The sequence below is a fragment of the Somniosus microcephalus genome, chromosome 4 (assembly GCF_052327205.1).
Source record: "Somniosus microcephalus isolate GS21.2 chromosome 4, FLI_Smic_1.0, whole genome shotgun sequence".
Taxonomy (NCBI): domain Eukaryota; kingdom Metazoa; phylum Chordata; class Chondrichthyes; order Squaliformes; family Somniosidae; genus Somniosus; species Somniosus microcephalus.
The window spans coordinates 242625044-242643395 of NC_140990.1; positions in this window are offsets into that span (position 1 = coordinate 242625044).

The window sequence follows — 18352 nt, forward strand, 5'->3', positions numbered from 1 at the left end:
GCTCCCGAGAGTGTACAATTTGGATTAGGACACTTAAACATTTCAACATACATTTGTACATATATATTAGCATAAATATGACCATAATAAAGTGCATCGGGAGATGTGCAGGCTTTAGTGTTTATTTGTGGAGTTCAGTAGGATGACAGCCCTGGGAAAGAAGCTGTTCCTAAATCTGGTCGTACGGGTGCGAATGCATCTGTAGCGTCTTCCAGATGGTAGGAGGGCGAACAGACTGTGGCTGGGGTGGGTAGGGTCTTTGATGATGGACCGTGCCCTCCGTAGGCAGCGTTTCTGATATATATGTTCTATGGTCGGTAGCCGGGTGCCGGTAATGCGTTGGGCAGTTTTGACTACCCGCTGCAGGGCTTTCCGGTCATGGGAGCTACAGCTGCCGTACCATACCGTGATACAGTTTGTCAGGATGCTCTCTATAGTGCAGCGGTAGAAGTTAGAGAGGATCGGGGGTGACAGATTACATCCCTTCAGCCTCCTCAAGAAATATAGGCGTTGCTGGGCCTTCTTCACCAGAGAGGAGGTGTTGAGGGACCAGGAGAGGTCTTCCGTGATGTGGACTCCGAGGAACTTAAAGCTGGCCACCCTTTCCACCTCCGCCCCATTGATGTGGATAGGGGTGTGACTTCCGCCTTTGGACTTCCTGAAGTCCGCGATTATTTCCTTTGTTTTCTTGGTGTTAAGGGCCAGGTTGTTGTCGGCGCACCACTTCACGAGATGCTGGACCTCCTCCCTGTAGGCTGACTCATCGTTGTTGGTGATCTGGCCTACTACCGTGGTGTCATCTGCAAACTTGATGATGGTGTTGGAACCATTAACAGCCTCATGAAGCTCATTGAGCACTCTATCTCTCAACTTGGGTGGAATTACCACTCGGGATCCACACATCAAGGTCCCCCGGCACACTGACAGCTGTTCTCTCCTTGGCGAGAATGCTGGCAACAGTGAGTCGCCATGTGCTGGCCATCCCTTCACCGTCAAATCATAGACCCGAGAGAGTGTCGAGCCATTTCGGGTTTCCTTCTCTATACTTGAGTTTGTAACAGGTAGACATTCGACTATGGTCGAATGGAATATCTCAACAGGGTGCTTCCTCTACCGTAGGCAATGGTAGGCGCGACAGCCCATCAGCGTTTCCATGCTGTTTTGTACCCTTGTACTCTATGTCGTACTGATGTGCCCCTAGAAAAAGTGACCATCTTTGCAGCCATTGCGCCGTCATCACCGGAACGCCCTTCTTTGGGTTAAAAATGGAGACCAGGGGCTGATGATCAGTCAGTAGCGTGAATTTCTGCCCGTGCAGATAGTGATTGAACTTCTTCACCCCCCACACCAGGCTGAGGGCCTCCCTGTCAATCTGGGCGTAGTTACGCTTGGCTGAGGTTAACGAGCGCGACGCAAAGGCTATTGGCCTCTCTGAACCGTCAAGGAATTTGTGTGACAGCACCGCTCCAATGCCGTAGGGAGACGCATCACATGCCAACTGAATCGGTAGTGTTGGATTGTAGTGGGCCAACACTTCTTTTGAAGTGATTAGGCATTTACATTTCTGAAAGGCACATTTACACTCATCACTCCATTTCCATGTTACTCCAGTTTGCAGCAGGGAGTTCAGTGGGTGCAGAATTGTAGATAAATTTTCGCCCGTAACCAGGATGTTGTCCAAATAACACTGGGTCCCCGGGATCCATTACAGGACTTGTTCCATCGCCCTCTGCCAAATAGCCGGGGCTGATGCTACCCCGAATACCAGTCGATTGTCCTGGTAAAGGCTTTTGTGAGTGTTTATCGTGAGGTATTTCCTAGATGCTTCTTCCACCTCCATTTGTAGATACGCTTGGGCCAGATCAATCTTCGTAAAGCGCTTCCCTCCAGATAGTGAGGCGAAAATATCTTCTATCTGTGGAAGTAGATATTGTACTGTGTGCAGGACTGGGTTCACAGTTACCTTGAAGTCCCCACAGATGCGGACCTTCTTCGGCTCCCCAGGCGTGCTGCTCAATGATTTCTTCATTACAGGAATGATGGGTGTGGCCCACTCGCTCCAGTCCAACTTGGACAGCACACCCGAATGCTCCAGACTCTCCAGCTCTGCTTCAACGGCTGGGCGGATCGCGTACGGTACCGGTCTGGCCGTAAAAAATTTTGGGTTTGTGTTATCTTCGATTTTTATCATTGCCGTTACTCCTTTTAGAGTCCCAAGTCCTTGTTGGAACACCTCTTTCGTGTCAGTTAGAATTTTTGACAGTCATCCAGGTGTGACGTCATCATCCTTTTTGTCAGTCACAGTTAGCGCCTGAATGGAATGCCAATCCAATTGTATTTTTCGGATCCATTCACATCCCAATAATGGTGGTCCTCCATCTTGTAGTATATATAGATACAGTTTCTGTGTTTCCTTGCCGTTGTATTTAACTGGCACCCTTATTTTTCCTCTGGGGTAGACTTTTTGCCCCGTGTATGTCTTCAATACAATGGACGTGTCCTTCAAGCGTATGTGTGAGAATAGCCGCTCATAGTCTCGTCGATTCATGACAGTTAGGGCTGATCCTGTGTCCAATTCCATCTTTACTTGGGACCCTGCTATCATGAGGGTGACCCAAATGGTTTGGTGATCCTCCTTTGCGATCACGTTGTGTAACTTTAGACAACTTAGTCTCCTGCTCCCGGATTCATTATCACTCTCCTGATCTTCCGAACTACTGTCTGTCATTTTTTTTACTTTCTTGTACTTTTCCTTAGTAGTTCTTTTAGTGCTGGTTTTCTTTCCCGACCTGCAGACTCTTGCTATGTGTCCCATTTTCCCACATTGCCTGCATACTTTGTCCTTAAACCAGCAATCCTTCTGATCATGGGTTGTTCTGCCGCAGCGATAGCACTTTTCTGCTCCATACGCCATTTTGTTAGCGCTGAATTCTTGTGGTTTCTGTTGTATTTCCGCAGCTCCCCGTGCTGCTGCTTCGTAGGATACTGCCATGCTGAAAGCCTGTTCTAGCGTCAGGTCCTTTTCCAAAAGTAGTCGTTTCTGGGTTCCTTCACTCTGGAGCCCGCAGACAAACTTATCCCTTAAGGTGTCTGCCAGTCCTGCTCCGAACTGGCAGTGCTTCGATAACTTGCGTAGTTCCGTAAGATAGTCAGCATTGCTCGCATCTTTGTGCTGGTTTCTTTTATGGAACTTGAATCTTTCTGCTATCAGCAGCGGTGTAGGGTTTAGGTGTTCCTGTAAGATATTAACAATCTCTTCAAAACTTTTCTCCATTGGTTTAGCTGGGGTAATTAAATTCCGCAATAGGCCGTACATTCTCGCGCCCATCAAATTTAATAATACCGATGCCTTCTTTCCATCAGCCACCTCATTTGCCTTGCAGTACACTTCAATTCTTTCCACATACGTGGTCCAGTCTTCTACCTCGTTGTCGAAAGCAGTGATACTGCCACTCTTCGGCATCTTGGGTGATTTAAAATGGCGCCTCCCGCGCTTTTTCTTCTTCCCCAATGGATTAAAATGGCGCCTCCCGCGCTTTTCCTTCTTCCCCAATGGAATAAAATGGCGCCCCCCACGCTTTTCCTTCTTCCCCTTGCTGCCACGCTGCTCCTAGCGTTCTACAGGGTAATGGCGGCGACCCGCGGCTTCGGCGCGTCTCACTTTTCCTTCCCCTCGTTTTATTTTCTCTACGCTGCCCGGTTCTTGAGCACCGACCGCGCCCTGTGCGCTCCACCCTCTCTCTCGCTCTTTTCCTCCTGACGACGCTGCACGGCCCCTTTGCAGAGCCGCTCGATCGGGCTCGAGCCCGCCGTAGTCCGGAAGGGTCAGCGCACTACCTGCTACCAGCACGATTTGCTGGAACACCTTGACTGGGGAGCCAAGCCCAGCTCTCCACAGCCTCCCCTGCAATTCTCCGAACTCCGATGGATCCTCGGGCAGTTGCCTGCGGTCGACGCCCTTTTCTCTGACTTCGACCTCCAAGAAGCTTCTTCTCAGGGAAGATCCCCGTGAGGTGATGCAGTACTGCAGGTGAGTTCGAACCTGCTCGTCGCCAGTGTAGTGTCCGAGTATCAATAATACACGGACTGCAGGAGAACAATAATAACAGGTATTTACTGAACAGAGGGTACTCTTTTATTTGGACCCAAAAAAACCCAATTCGACTGTAAATAAACAAAAGTTCAACTAAAGCTTAACAAATCAAATTAAAATTTGGTTTTCCGTGTTGATGATGCACTCCAGTCCCCGCGGCGCCCACCGGTCGCGGAAATACTCAAGCGCACCGGCGGACACCGCGTGCTCCATCTCCAGGGCCACCCGGGCGCGAACATGGCCGCGGAAGAGATGCAGGCAATCCGGCTGGACGACCCCCTCGACCGCCCGCTGCCTGGACCAATTGATGGCTCTTCTAGCCAGGCCCAGGAGCAGGCCCACAAGGAGGTCCTCCAACCTGTCCGCTCCCCTCCGCACCGGGTGACCGTAGATCAAGAGCGTGGGACTGAAGTGCAACCAAAAATCGAGGAGCAGCCCCTTCAAGTAGTGAAAGGGGGGCTGCAACCTCTCACAATCCATATAAACGTGAAACACGGACTCCTCCAGGCCGCAAAAAATGCAGGCGGCCTGGGAGTCCGTGAACCTACTTAAAACCTTATTGCACGGGACCGCTCCATGCAACACCCTCCAGGCCAAGTCCCCGATGGAACAAGGGAGGACTCCCGCATAGAGAGCCCTCCATTGGGGACCTCCGCTACCGCCGGTCGGCAAAACGCCACGCCAAGGCGTGTCCGGACGGTAGACGAAGATGGCAAAGTGGAGAGTGTGCAGGAGCAGCCCGTACAGGAAACTCCTCCGCGCGGAATGAAAAGGCACGGAGGGTATTTCCTCGAGACGGCTCAAGTTGTGAGGCGCCGGTTCCCGAGGGGAGTTTCGGGGCCGGGTGCCGATGAGGAATTCCGTCCGAACGGGGGTAAGCTCGGACGGGATCGCCCCACGTGCTTGAGCCGCCTTGATACACCTAGTGGAGTCGGGGCCCAGTGCCGTTTTTACCGATTCGATGGTTTCGACCGCGAGCTGGACGTTGGCCCAGGACAGGCGCCGCGCCAGCTCCTCCGGCGCCATCCAGCCCGCTCCTCCGCCATCGAGCAGGTCCCCGACTCTGGTCACCTTGCCAGCCACAGCCCTACCCTCCGCCAGCCGCCTGAACCCGTGTTCGTGGAGGTGCGGATTCCTGAGCAGCGGCTCCCGAAGGAGAGCCGCCGCTCCTGACGGGGGAGAGCTCCGCCTGGAAGCGACGTAGTTCCAAACCCATAGTAGTTCCTGGTAGAAGACAGGCAGCTCCCGCAGGCCGGCACGCCTGCTGCCCACTTTCGCAAACAGGAGCTGCGTGTCGTAATTGAGGCCATGCAGCTGGCGGAAGAAAAACGTCGCCAGCGCACACCATCCCGAAGCGAAGGGGCGCCGTCAAGGACCCGTTAACTTTAATCAGACACTCCGCGGCGGCGTACAGAAGTCGGATCCGGGCGACGAAATGCGTCCCGAACCCGAATGCGCGCAGAGTCCCGAAGAGATACTCGTGATCCACCCTGTCGAACGCCTTCTCCTGATCCAGGGAAAGGAAGGCGACCGACAGACCAGCCCTCTGGGAGTGGTGGACCAGGTCCCGGACCAGATGGATGTTATCGTGGATGGTCCGGCCCGGGACCGTGTAGGACTGGTCGGGGTGGATCATGTGGGCCAGCACGGTGCCAAGGCGAGCAGACATGGCCCTGGCAAAGATTTTATAGTCCGTGCTGAGGAGGGAGACCGGGCGCCAGTTCTTAAGGAGGCGGAGATCGCCCTTCTTAGGCAGCAGGACAATGACCGCCCTGCGCCAAGAGAGGGGCATCTCCCCGGTCGCCAAACTTTCCCCCAGGACCCGCGCGTAGTCGCCCCCCAAGACGTCCCAGAACGCCCTGTGGAACTCCACGGTCAGCCCGTCCAGCCCCGGGGACTTTCCCCTAGAGAGCTGGCGGAGGGCGCCAGTCAGCTCCGCCAGACTTAGCGGAGCGTCCAATTTTTCAGCGCCCTCCGGGCCAACCTTCGTCAGGTCCTCCCACAAAACTCTGCGCGCATCCTCGCTGGACGGATCCGGAGAGAACAGAGCCCCGTAATAGGCGCGGGTCTCCGCGCTGATTCCCTCCGGATCCGAGACCAGAGATCCGTCGTCGGCCAGCAGCCCCAAGAGCTGCTTACGGACCCCCCGTCTTTTTTCCAGCGAGTAGAAGAAGGGGGAGCCGCGGTCCAGGTCCCGCAGGAGCTGGATCCGCGACCTCACGTACGCGCCTCGGGACCCGACGAGCTGCAGGTCCTTCAGCGCGCCCTTCTTCTCTTCGTACACCTTCCGCAGGGCCGGGTCCTCGACGACCTGACCGAGACGGGACTCCAGGTCGAGCACCTCCTTCTCCAACCGCCCGACCCGGGCCTCCCGCCTCTTGGTCGACCCCTTCGCGTACTCCTGACAGAAGAGACGGATGTGAGCCTTGCCCACATCCCACCATAGCCTCAAGGAGGGGAAGCCCCCCTGCTTCCTTCTCCAGTCGGCCCAGAATCGACGAAACGAATCCCGGAACCGTGCGTCCTCCAGCAGCAGGTTGTTAAAATGCCAGTACACGGACCCCCCCCGCGCGCGCAGCGGAGCGAGCTCCACCCACACCAGGTGGTGGTCCGTGCACGGCACCGGCCGCATGGAAGCTGCCGGAACGCAGGAGACGAACGCCCGGGAAATGTAGAGGCGGTCGATTCTGGACCTTCCTCCCCCAGACCTCACGCTAGTGAAGGCGCTGGAGTCGGGGTGGAGATTTCGCCAGACGTCCACCAAGTCGAAGGACCCAACCAGGTCCCTCAACTTCTCCATCGCCGCCGGGCTTCGCGGGGGACCCGAACGGTCCCTCGCCTCGAGGGTGCAGTTAAAATCCCCCCCGAGGATGACGCACTCGCCCACGTCGATGGAGCCCAAGAGAGCGGACACTTCTTCGAAGAAGCGCACTTGCTGCGCACTGGTCTGAGGGGCGTACACGTTCACTAGATGGAGCGGCACGCCCCCCAGGCGAACAGTGACATGGAGCAAGCGGCCCGGCACGTGCTCCTTGACCCCCAAGATCTCCGGCTGAAAATGCGGGGCCAGCAAGATAGCCACCCCGCTGGAATTGTTGGAGAGGTGACTCATGCTGACCCCTCCTTGCCACTCCAGGAGCCACGTGGCTTCGTCTCCCGGAACGGTGTGGGTTTCTTGCAGGAAGCACACCGCATACTTCCCGTCCCGAAGGACCGAGAAGTTATTGAATCTGCGGCGCGCCTCCCTGCTGCCGTTGATGTTGAGGCTGGCTATGGTTATCTTCATGTCAGAAGCATAGTGCAACCTCTACCTACACCTAACGGGGCGAGGAAGCGCAGCCGCTGGTCCGCCGCCACTTCCTCAGCAGCCCAGTGAGAAACGTTGTGAGCCGACGCAGCTCGAGCGGGTTCACACCCTCGTCCGCGCCCAAGATCTTAACGGCGGCGCGGACGGAATCAATGAGCAGCGCCAGCTCCGACCACCTGTCGAGGGCCAGCCGGACCTTATTGCGCTGACCCAGGCACGTGGCCATAAAATCCCGGAGTTCCCTTACGGAAATGAGGGGAGACTCGGCAAGGGCCACGAGGTCATCCATCGCCACGTCGGCGCTGGAGTCCGAATCGTCCTCCGTGCCCATCACCGAGTCCCCATCCTCCTCCAGGGGGTCGTCACCAGCGGCCGACCCGTCCGCCGCGCAGTGCGAAGCGAACGACTCGGCCGCGCCAGCCAGCCCCGCCTCCGCCCGGATCCCACCCCCAGGATCGGCGGCAGAGGATTTCTCCCTGGGCTCCTCTAGGGGTGCCGGGCCAGAAGACGGCGGCGGTTCAGAGCTCCCCTCCGCCTCAGACGCCGGAACGACCGGAGAAACCGGGGAGAGAACAATTTCCAGCTCCTCCAGTACGTCCGGCACCAGAGACGCAGCCAGGGGGCCATCCTCCTCCCCGCCACCAACCTCCGACCCAGCGGACGGGGGGTTTTGAATTAAAAGCTCTACCAGGACGAGCATCCCCTGGGAGACGTCCGGGTCGCATTGGGCGAGCTCATTAACCTCGAGCTCGCCCGACCCAGCCCCCAGGCTGCCCGACCCAGCGAGGGGTAACGACACCGATAAAAGGTCAACTTCAATTACTGCCGCGGGTTGTTCCGCAACCCCCCCCATGGGCAGGGTCTCATCCCCATCCCCGGGAGGCACGTGCTGGACAGACACATCTGCCTCAGCCTCCCGAGGGATAGGCGACCCCTGCCGATCGCTGGTGATGACGACAGCGCTGGGGGGGCGGGGGGGCGCAGTACCCGCGGCGGGCGACGACTCCCCCTGCTCGGAGGGACCTTCCTCCTCCCGGTCCTCCTCCTCATCCAGGGGGTCGCGCCTTCTTTTTAGCACGGAGGGAGCGAGGGAGACCTCCATGTCTGCAAAGGCCTCCTCCTCGACTCCCTCCGGCGGAGCAGGTTTGTCGGGTTCCTCGGGCCCGAGCCCGGCCGCAGGTATTGGCATTACCGCTGCGGCGGTTGCGGCCACAGGCTCGGGCACGGGGCCCCTCCTGCTCACATCTGCCCTGATCAACTCCGCGAGGAGCGCGGGTGTAAGGGGCTCAAGGGGCAAGGGCTCACCATCCACGGGGGGACCTGCCCTAAGGTGCTTCTTTTTTCCCCGCGCCTTCTTTCCGGCCGGACATGCTCCCTCCCCCCCGTCGGAGGCCTTGGTGGCATCGGCCCCCGACGTCAACCGCGCATCAGACGTACTTGACGCGCGGGCAGATCCGGGGGGAAGGGCGGCGGCGGCGGCGCCAGCCTCGGCCGCACGAGATGATCCGGCGGCCTTGGAGGCAGGGCAGTTCCTCCTGATGTGCCCCACCTCCCTGCAGGCATGGCACCTCACACCGTCCGACGTCCAAAAGGCGCGGTAGGCGGTCCCCTCGTGGAGGACGACGAACGCCCCTTCAGTGTCCTCCTCCCGCGCCAGCTGGATAAACAGCTGGCGCCGGAAGGAGAAGACGTGGCGAAGGCTGGCCTCCCGGAAGCCGAGCGGGATGGGCGTGATCCCCGACCTCACCTCCCCAAGTTGTCGCAAATGGGGAAGGAGGAGCTCACCAGGAACATAGGGCGGGACGTTGGAAATAATGATCCTCTGCGCGGTGGCCTCGAGAGGATCCACCGGCAGGAAGGTCCCGCCCACGGTGAGCCCCTTGGCGACAGCCAGGGACACCGCCCGCTCCGACCCCAGGAAGAACACAGCCTTCCCATACATTTTCGAGGCCGCGACGATGGCTGAGGGGCCGACAACCCCAGCCATGGCCTTGACGCAGGCCTCGATGGTCATAGTGGGGTGAGTGTAGCTCTTCACCCCAAGCTTTTTTGTTATTAATCGAAAAGGTGACGGGGCAGCAGGAACAGCGGGAGCAGCTGTGGCTGTGGCTACCACTCTCGCATAGGTCCCGGCTGGCCCCGCCACCGGCGAAGATGCAGTCGCCATTCTGGGGTGCTTTTTTTAAGGGCTACACTCACCCCAAGTCACAGGCCTGAAGGTGTTCATGGCCTCGGTGTATATATATATTTTTTTGTCCTCTATTGAGCAGAGGGAGCTGATTAAAATGAGGACACACCTCTCTCCTTATTGATTTAAATTGGGAGAGGAGCCCTCGCCCCTCTGCTCAATTGGCAATTAATAAAATAGATGAAACTAAGGTGCCTTAGAAAGACAGGCAGAGAGAGACAAAGAGAGAGAGAGAGGTGGGGGGGTGGGAAGGAGGGAGGCCGCAAAGGGCAGTGTTGCCACTCAGGATGGTGGGTGGGTGTAGGCAGGGTTGCACTCTCCGATGGAAAAAGTCTTTGGTGATGGTGGTCTTCTGGCAGGGGGAGAAGACGTCTTCACCTGGAAAAGCTGGAGAAGCCCAGGCTTAGTCCTGCAACAGGTCTTAACGATGTAATTAAATTAAATTAAGGACTTCACCTTGGGCAGCTCCAAGCTCTCCCAGGGCAGGCAATAGAAGGGATGCTAATTAGTGGTGTGTGTGGCCTAGCTTTTAACAAGAGCACACACACTACACCCCTTGATGATCCGGCCTTGCTTCTTCTTTTCTCCCCCCACCTAAAATACAAAGTCTTGGGAGAGTGCCCCAAATAACACCCACCTGTAGATGTTCCGGATGAAGTTTTCTTCCCTCCTTTCAAGCAGTTGGTTTCTCTCCCCTCTCTCCCTCTCCTGAAGTGGAGGCCAAATTGGGGAGGCAGTGATAGAAAGGCCTCTCCCCTGGTTGATGTTGATGTAGGCCTCCTTTCTCCTTCTCCTCCTCTGTCCTCTCTCTCCAGGCACCTCAGTTGATGTAATGTTGGTGGTGGTGGTCCAACGTTCTCCTCCTCTTCCTGGTCAGGGGACCACCACTTTAATCCACTCTCCAAAGTCTGGCTGCTCCCTCTGCTCGTGCTTGCAGCTGAACAGAGGGTAACTTAAGACTGAAGTACAGAAGCCTGCTATGGCTTTATATACAGGTGTGGTCACTGCCGGTACTGCAGTATAAAATCAGTTCTCTCTTAAAGGTAAATACACAACAATGGTAACTGTGGCTCTTAACCTTTATGCATCTGACACCTTTCATGCTGCTGCTGGAGATATAAGCAACATCTCGCAGTTTGTAGGACACTGCTGCATAAGGGAAGTCACTGAGGCTCTCTGTACACAGAGAGACAGCTTCATCTCATTCCCTCTTGCTATAGACAAGCAGGCAAAGCAAGCATGAGGGTTTGCATAGATTGCAGACTTCCCCATGGTGCAGGGTGCTATAGACTGCACGCACATTGCCTTGCATGTGCCTCATGTGAACTCAGCCAATTTCACGAACCGAAAAGGATTTCACTCCCTCAATGTGCAGCTGGTGTGTGACCACAGGTAACGCATTACTCAGGTGAATGCCCATTATCACGGCAGCAGCCACGATTCCTTCATTCTGCAGCAGTCCTCTGTGCCACCTGTATTTGAACCACCACAGCAAGTCAAAGACTGGCTACTGGGTGATAAGTGTTATCCACTCATGACATGGCTCATGAATCTGGTCCAGAACCCGCGTACATTTGCACAGCTCTCAGCAATAAGAGCCATGCTGCCACAAGGAACATAGAGCACACCATTGGCGTCCTCAAGCAGCGCTTCCGCTGCCTTGACCGCTCTGGAGGAGCCCTGCAGTGCTCAGTTGAGCGGGTATCAAGATCTGTAGTAGTATGCTGCATGCTGCACAACCTCGCCATTATGAGAGCAGCCCAAAAGTAGGTTATCAATATCACCTAATCCTAAGATTTGTTGTATCCTCAAAACACTGCAACTTGTTTATTATTATATGGATATATTTGGAGCTTGTGGAGGAGGCTTAATTCCATTTTCAGGAAGATTTTCCTTTGCCAACATCAGGTGTCATGGAGGTTTTGGGGTTAGTCGCCCGCCCGCCCCCCTCCACCCTCACTCCCTCCCCAATCCACCGCCGTTAAAACCGGAAGTGAGGCGGGTTGGGTCAGGTTTCCAATTTTTGCATTTTTAATCCCCTTCGGTTCTGGGAGGTTATAATTGCCCCCATAGAACCATACAGCATAGAAGGAGACCATTTGACCCATCGCGCCTGTGTCGGATCTTTGAAAGAGCTATCAAATTAGTCCCACTCCTCTGCTCTTTCCTCATAGCCCTGCAATTTTTTTTAGTTTATGTGATCAAATGCTCTCTTTTATTTCCTTTAAAAGCTTTTCTATTTATTGTTTTAAATTTGCTTTGTATTTTATTCTGCAGTCACTTTCCCCATATTTGCTGTGAAAGGGAATGCTAAATTTCAATAAGATATCATTCCATCAGCATTGATGGTAAAATGTAACAGTATTTACTAACAACTACTTTGTCATTTTAAAGTTCCTAACAGAAAACCCATAATACACCAAAAATATCTACTCACAACACATTATCCATATATCCACCAGATTCAATTAATATCAGATTTATGTATTTTTCTTGTTTATAGTGGTGACATTACAGGAGTGTGTTAGATTAGATTTATTGCATATCGCCTCTGATTTTCAAAGAGCTAAGATGCTAATATGCTCCTATTTGCAGCTATCAGCACTGCAGTGCAGTAAATCTTACCCCAACAAAAACCTTCAAAATATAACTTGGTAAAGAAGTCATGGAGGCCATTTCCCTGGAAGGTGATATCTGGTCACATACTCAGTGAAGTTCAGTGCACCAGACCCTAGCACCTTCCCCAGTGAGCCACATTGCGGGACCATCTACTACAATAGTGATGGACTTCCCACATTTATCCCAGACCCGACAGTGCTGTCACATCCAGTGACCCCTCTCCACAATGCTACACTGGAAACTCTTCCCATTATTACCAGACCCCCAAAATCACCAAGTAAACCAAATATCGCATTTCACCCTCACCCCTCACTGTAACCAAATGAAAGGTTCCCTTCCACAGTGCTCTGTACCCCAGAATCATTCCCCAGCGCAACCAAAGCCCAGCACCTGCTGCTCAACTGCTGTTAAACCCCACAACCTCCTACCACTACTGCTAAACCCCACATATCTACATCCAATTTCCTACATTTTGCCTACCATCTTCAGATGTATCCTGTGCTATAAGAAGTCGAACATAGCCTGGCGAAATGGAGCAGCACAGGACACGAACTTTCGTTTTTGGGGTTTTTTATTCTGTATTAATAACTTGGGTCTAGGTTTAGGATGAAATTGTAAATACATAAAACACAGTCGACAAAATACGGCAGTGGCTTGCTGTAAAACAGAACATGAGGTAAACCACAAATCATTATACAAAACAAAACATATCATACCATACATTCGTATGTCCCGTTATCACTTGTTACCTCTTACAAGCAAACAGAAAGTATTAAACTCGTTCGAAACGTAGCCCCAAGGACTCAACAACAATTTTAACAAAGGTTAACACCAGCACATGGTGGGACAATCTACAAGCATCCCCGTGATATCGAGTGATTTGGGAAACAATATCACTTTAAAACTATGTCTGGCTGCACTAAATGCTGTTTTAGTTGTACTTTACACAGACTAAGTTCATTTCAAAAGTCATATTCACCCCAACTCTCCTCAGAGCACACCCCTCACGCTGGATCTAGAAAATGGAGGCTGTGAAGAAAGGGGAGGTTCCTTTGGCATCACATGGCCCTTCCCATAACCCCTTTCTCCTTTTTTCAAATTCTAAAGGGGAAAATGAACCGCGCCATCTAGTGGACTTAAATATTCACTGCATTTTCCCACTTGGCTACATTCTCCCCTGCTTTAAAGTTAACGTCCTCGGTGACTTAGCACCCGTTTTTCACTTCTTTTACAGCTTCTCGAAAAAATGCAGCACCCAGACTCGATAAAACACGAGAGAACACCTCAGGACTGAGTGAGACTGCATTACAGGCTGACTGAGGCAAATGGTATGGGTTAGGGTTTACCCCAGCATTGGCTCTTTTAGTTCTGCGAGGAGCCGGAATGGGTACCTCAACCTCAGTCCCACACTCAGAAGGACCTGAATGCTCTGGCTCAGAAACAGCCTCTGATTCCTGTACATCTTGGGCGTTACCAACAGGATCATTGTTTACTTTTTCCTCCTGAGTTAACTCTGGATAGGTGACTTCCTCTACCACAACAAACTCAGTATCAGAGGGCTCTGGCAACGATTCTGTCAAAAGAGTGACAGGGGGTACGGTGACAGGGGACTTGGTTCTCGTCCGCCTAGGCTCAGGGACAGGGGTAACACATGGCCTAAGATTAACTCTATGGACCCTTTTTAAAGGACCGCCCTCTACAGGCTCAACTGCATGTGTAGTACCCTGTACCTCCACCACTCTGTACACAGTAGGACCCCAAACATCCTGAATTTTGTTCCTACCCAAAGGCATGTGTCATAAGTATACCAACTGACCCACCTCAATGGTTGGACAGTACACTTTGTCTTTGTTAAGTTCAATTCTTTGAGCTGATTTCTTTTCAGTGTACTCTCTTGCCCTTGCATGTGCCTCCTTCAAACGCTCTTGGTGGACAACCAACCACTCATGTTTCTTGTCTAACACTTGCTCCTGACCTAATAAAGCATCTACAGGAAGGTGTGGATGAACCCCGAAAAGCAGATAGTACGGTGAGTAGCCAGTCGTAGCATGGGGTGTTACATTGTAGGCATACACCAACTCAGATAAGTGCTCAGGCCAGCGGCGCTTCTTTTCTGGAGGCAGTGTACGCAAAAGATCATGTAAAGATCTGTTGAATCTCTCACATTGAGCATTTCCTTCTGGGTGGTGTGGGGTAGTGCGGGTTTTCTTTACACCATAAAGCTTACACAGCTCGGCAATGATTTCACTCTCAAAATTTCGACCTCTGTCTGAATGCAATCTTTCTGGGACCCCATACTTCATGAACCACTCTTTGAGAAGGACTTTTGCCGTGGTATCAGCCTTTTGGTCCCGAGTAGGGAAGGCTTGTGTGAATTTAGTGAAAACATCGGTCACCACTAACACATTCTCACGACCATCGGAGGCCGGTTCCAGCATGGTGAAATCTACAGCAACTACTTCAAGGGGCCGGGAGGCTAGAAATGATTTCATAGGGGCATGTATCTTGGGGTGGGGCATTTTTGTCAAAACACACCTCTCGCATTTCTTGACCCACTGTTCCACATCCCCATACGTCCCAACCCAAAAACATCTCTGTCTCAAAAGGTTCTGTGTGCGCTCTATTCCCTGATGGCCCATACGATCATGCACACCTTCAAGCACGACTTCTTTCAAACAAGAGGGCAGTAGTAGCTGGTGACACTCACCAACATGGACATCCTCGATTACACGGTACAACAAACCATCTTGCTCACAAATACGGGGCCACTGCTTTAACGTGGATAATACTAGCTTGGATAACTGCGACCTCTCCTTGTAAGTTGGCCTTCGCTGCTCACCCCAAAACTTCCTAAACACGCTGAGGGTGGGGTCTGTGTCCTGAAACTTACGTAGTTCCTCTTTAGAGTAACCGGGAAGTGTTGGTGTGTTACCCTGCAACTCACTACGCTCAGTACTTTCTTCTGCGTCCGAAACACGGATCTGTCTGACTTTACAGCACTTGACTCCTGCTGTCCCTAAGTCTGGTCCTAGAGCTGTTCCCTTGTGAGTGACATTACATATGGCCACACAACCATCATAGTCCGCATCCCCACTGTCTGACTCGGGCTCCCCTGCTAACGGCTGCCTAGAGAGGGCATCTGCTGCTGCATTACAGCGGCCTGGGCGGTACTTGACGTCAAAGTCAAAAACAGCTAACTGAGCCACCCATCTTTGCTCAACAGCACCTAACTTAGCTGTAGAAAGGTGACACAGGGGGTTGTTATCTGTTATGACAGTGAACTTGGAACCTAGAAGGTAACCTCGAAATTTCTCTGAAACAGCCCATTTGAGGGCGAGGAGCTCTAGTTTCATACTGCTGTAGTTTCTGTCATTTCTTTCAGCATTCCGGAACCTCCTACTGGCATATGCTATCACTCTCTTCCTATCTCCCTGCTGCTGGTGGAGGATGGCACCTAATCCTAGGTTACTGGCATCCGTCTCTACAATAAAAGGCTGAGTGAAATCTGCGTAACCTAACACTGGAGCACTGATCAGCTTTTCTTTCAGCTGTTCGAAAGCAGCTTGGCACGCTGCTGTCCATGAACCTTCAAACAACCGTTTTGCTTTTGCTGGGCTGTCTTCCCTAAGGCATGCATTGACTACGTCATGGAGAGGGCCAGCTCGTTTAGAAAAATCCTCAATGAACCTCCTGTAATAACTACAGAAACCAAGAAATGACCTCAGATCTTTGACTGTACTGGGGACCGGCCACTTCTTTACGGCGGCAATTTTCTCTGGATCTGTCCCTATACCCTCCCCTGAAATTTGATGCCCAAGGAACCTGACTTCCTGCTGCAGGAAGTGACACTTTTCAAGCTTTACTTTCAAACCTGTCTCTTTCAGTCGTCTTAGAGCTGTCTCAAGCCTCTCTAAATGGTCCAGGAAGGTCTGAGAGAACACAAGGATGTCATCTAAATACACTAATAGGATGTGGAACACTAAGTCGCTCATAGTCGCTTGCATAAGTCGTTGAAAAGTCGCAGGTCCATTACAGACACCAAAAGGCATTCTGAGGTACTCAAAAAGGCCAAAAGGAGTTGTAAAAGCAGTCTTAGGCCTGTCACTTTCACGAACAGCAACCTGGTGGTACCCACTTGCAAGATCAATGGTCGAGAAGAACTTTGCACCATGAAGGGCATCAAAACTCTCGTCAATGCGGGGCAAAGGAAATGCGTTACGTCTGGTTTTTGAGTTTAGTTTCCTAAAGTCAACACATAGTCGTATGTCTCCATCAGTCTTACGAACTACCACTATGGGTGAAGCGTATGAACTATTGCTCTCCTGGATGACACGCTTTCTTAAAAGTTTAGTGATGTGGTCCCTCACCTCTTTGTACAGTGTAGGTGGGATACGACGGTATGGCTCTGTAACTGGTGCGTCATCTACCAAGTTAATCTCATGCTCAACTTTATCAGTGTAGCCTAGGTCCTCATCCTTAAAAGCAAATACTTCCGAATACCTGGCTAAAAGTGCACCTAACTCTGCTTGTTGGCCCTGTGTGCCACCTATGTGTAGTTTGTCCAAAAGCAACTGAATGTCTTGGTCTGTCATCTGTCCTTCTTGTCTGCCAACAGTTACTTCCTCTGTGTCAGCGGAGATGCGTTGAAATCGCACCTCACAGGAGTCCTTGTCTACACACTCTGCCTGAGTCGGAATACCAAGCCTGGTCCTGGGGTTTAACCACACATCCTCCTCAGAGAAATTTACCACCTGCACTGGAAATAAATGTCCCTTTGATTCAACTAGAGTGGGGACAACTACCAGGCCACCTGGCAATGGTGTGTTACCTGGCTCCAACAGCATTTTAGTGCTGCCACCTGACTGAGTTTTAAGTCCCTTTACATAGACTGTAGCTATGGAAGACGCAGGCACATGTACAGCACCCCTACCAGCTACACGGACAGAAGATGACTTTGGAGTGATGTTACACTGTTGTACTTGCTGAAATGCTTCCCTCCAATCTGAATCCAACTTTCCCCCTAGAGTAGTGTCAAACTCAGCATGAACTAGTTGTCTGCATCGGCTGATGATGTTCATACCAATAAGACCTGGTGCTGCAGGCTGTGACTGCTGATGCTCTTTGACTACCAGGAAACCACATTCAGGTAAGGTTATGCCCATAGTTTCAACGTCTAACTCAAGGTAGCCCAAGTAGGGAATGTCCAACCCGTTGGCGGCAGTGATCTTAAGCCACCCGGTTGTAGGCAGCATATCCTCATCCCTCCCAAGTAAGTGCTCTCTGAAAAAAACTTCAGTAATAATGCTGACTTGGCTCCCGGTATCCAGTAAACAGTTAGCAGTAACCCCCCCAATCTTGAGATCTACTACTGGACATTTACCTACTGCACGGTCAAGAAATCTGTCACGAATACCAGTACTGTTCTGAGAGCCTGCAGGTTTTCCTCGCATTGCCCGGCTCATGGCAATCAAGGGAGTTAGTTTTCCTGCACCCCAGCCAGCATTGGTGGATGTGTTTGCTACCTCGTGCTTCTGAGGACACTGTTTGGCAATGTGCCCCGCCCCGTTGCACTTAAAGCAAATAGGCTGACCTTCATCAGTGAACTTTGGCTTGGCTCTAGGTTTCCCAACCTTGTCATTACCCGTGTTTTCCTTCTGTAGAGCAAGACCCCGTACTGCCTCTGTTAGTTCCCCGATAGCTTTACCCTGTTCCGCCACCACTTTAAGAACATCCTGTAAAGTGACAGCCTGGCTGCCTGGTACCCCAATGGCAGAACACTGAAGATCCCTCCCCGTACTGTCACACACTACATTCTTGCTCTTTGCAACTTTAGTGCTACAGGGCTGGTCTTCTAAGGACCATAAGACAGCTTCCTCACGTACATCGAACAGGGTAGACTGGGGGTTGTCTCGTACAAACTTGCGCAACTCTCTCCGGAGTGAGGGATCTCTAACACCATTAACAAATCTGTTTCTGACAACCTGTTTTGTGTCCGGCACAGCATCAGGTGATTGCTTTACCAAAGTTCTAATAATCTGAGAGAGTGCATGTGAGTATTCTTGGAAACCTTCACCCTCTTCTTGCTTGCGTCCATAGAAAGTTTCTAACAGCTGGGACTCACTGCGTTTTTCGGTGAAAGCCCCCC